Source organism: Pteropus vampyrus, unplaced genomic scaffold (assembly GCF_000151845.1).
Source record: "Pteropus vampyrus isolate Shadow unplaced genomic scaffold, Pvam_2.0 Scaffold12642, whole genome shotgun sequence".
NCBI classification, from domain to species: Eukaryota; Metazoa; Chordata; class Mammalia; order Chiroptera; family Pteropodidae; genus Pteropus; species Pteropus vampyrus.
The window spans coordinates 1-2,275 of NW_011901423.1; the positions used below are offsets into that span (position 1 = coordinate 1).

General features: G+C 39.0%; 1 non-coding gene across 1 annotated transcript; it reads right to left on the minus strand.

The window, feature by feature from the left end:
- Window positions 1-482: 482 nt before the first annotated feature.
- Window positions 483-601, minus strand: LOC111735046. Its single transcript, XR_002778664.1, has one exon. It is a non-coding gene; the product is annotated as a 5S ribosomal RNA (ribosomal RNA).
- Between the last annotated feature and the right edge of the window lie 1,674 nt (window positions 602-2,275).

The window sequence follows — 2,275 nt, forward strand, 5'->3', positions numbered from 1 at the left end:
GCCATGACATTGAGTGGGAGCTGTCAATCACAGGGCTACAAACACACTGGGCCCTGAGATTATGGAACGGAAGCTGGGGATGAGGTCGGTCCTTCTGGGGTGGCACCAACAGGCCGTCTTCCCAACCACGTCCTGTAGGGGGGTGGGCGGGGGGAGGCACCTGGGCCCCAGGGAACCTGCCATACAGGAGCCATGAAGGGACAGGAAATCAAGTGAAGTGTCCAGGGGCAGGTGCTGGGCATGCAATCGGCAGCCTCAGCCCCAGGGGGCTGTGAGAAGGGCCAAAGCCAAGGCCGCCTCACCTGGAGACAGCTGAGTTACCACCAGTCCAGGTGAGGAGCAATCCAAGTGCTGGAGCTCCAGGAACGTCACCGGATGAACTGGGGTTAAATGTCTCCATCAACTTTTGACTAAATACTGGGCCCAATGTATATCTTTTCAGAACATCACTACAGTCTTCTTCTTTTCTTCTTTTTTTTTAATGCCTACAGCGCCTGGTCTTCCTAGGTGGTCTCCCATCCAAGTACTAACCAGGCCCGACCCTGCTTAGCTTCCGAGATCAGACGGGATTGGGCTCTTTCAGGGTGGTGTGGCCGTAGACCACAATAGTGTTCTAAACCGGTGTTTACTTGTCATTATGGGACACACTGGTGATTTGCTATTTATTCAGTTTATTTTTTAACTTTCTAGTTGTTGCATGTGTGCTTTTTTCATATATGTGTGCGTGACATTTTGTGCTATTTTAATAAAAAAAAAAACAACCAAATGTTTCTGGTCACAAAGAACTTCTTTGGCCAAAGTCGATCTTGAAAATTGGTTGTGAATTATGTAACACGTAACAAAATACTTTTGTCTTTAGCCTTGGAACGTGAAAAGGTTTCTGCTTGTAAAGGTTTCTTTTGAAAGAATGTTGGTATAAAAGGTTTCTGCTTGTAAAGGTTCCATATGAAAGAATGTTGGTATAAAATTAAATACTAAGTTTCCTGCCATGCTCATCCAAGGAAAAAATCTGTATTCACTAATTTGAATCAGATTGGGTTTTGCTAGAAACATTCTCATGCCGTCCAAGAGGTTTTGACGCCATTTTTAGGATCACCCTACAGTAAACGAGCGGAGCTCCAGAGATTTCGTCATTCCCATCCAATCTGCTAATTTTATGAATGGAATTTTCTTCGTCTTCTAATGGGCAGCCCAGAGCTGCCCTTGCCGCTTCTGAGCTGTGAATTTATTATGAACAAGTCTCTTTTTCATGCTTTGATCAGTAATTAAATCTTCATGTAATGAGAAATATGGCATTCCAGGGATTCCGTCTAACCTCTTGAAGTTGTGAATTTGATTAGAATAATTTTCTTTCTCATTTTCATTGTTTTGATCAGTAACTAAAACTTTATTAAATATAGGATTTATAATATCCTACTAGCAAATTTTATCTGGGCCGTGCCTGACATAGTGTCTCACTTTCGTTGTTTCTAGCTTTAAAAAATGTAGGCAGACCACTTAAATGAAGGAATTGTATTTCTTTTTTTCTTTCCAGTTTTTTTTTCTTTTCTGAGCTTCACTTTCTATTTTTTATTCAGGATCTTGCTTTCTATTTCTCAGTGATTTAAAGATGAAAAATCGAATGTAGTTATATTTAAAGCGAGTACAATTTAAGTGTGTTAATATTAAAAACAAAGGAAAACAAATATGACAAAAATAACGTTTCATGTTTTTAAAAGTTGCTTTCTTTTAAAATATTAAAAATATTTTTAAAGTTAAAAGGGAAGGTAGAAAATATCGTCAACAAGTATAAAAATTGTGACTACTTTTAAAAGGTGAATTTTTATCTAATTTTGAAAATTTGGGTAATCTTATTAAATAGTTTACAAAAATAGGGTTGCTTTCAGTTCTAGTGTTCAAAGTTCATCCAGTTACATCCACAGACGTCGCTACCGTGTTTCATGCATGTTATACCTAGATCTACATATATGCAAACTTAAGAGTCATGTGAATTATTTAACTATTGCAAAATGTTCTTCAGATATCAGGTGCGACTGTTGCAAATAATGCACTAATTCTTCAGTGTCTGTGGGCCACAAATTGGAATACGAAGAGAAACAAGATGGATTCTCAGCATCACAAAGAATGCTTCATTATGCAGGAATGTCTGTGTTTGCCCTAAGAGGATGGATTTGACAAGGTAATTAATTAGTCGTTTATCTTACCTAAGCACTTCTGCTGCTCAAATCCTCCCCTATTCTAAACCTGTGTCTATTTCTGACATCTCCAGGCACAA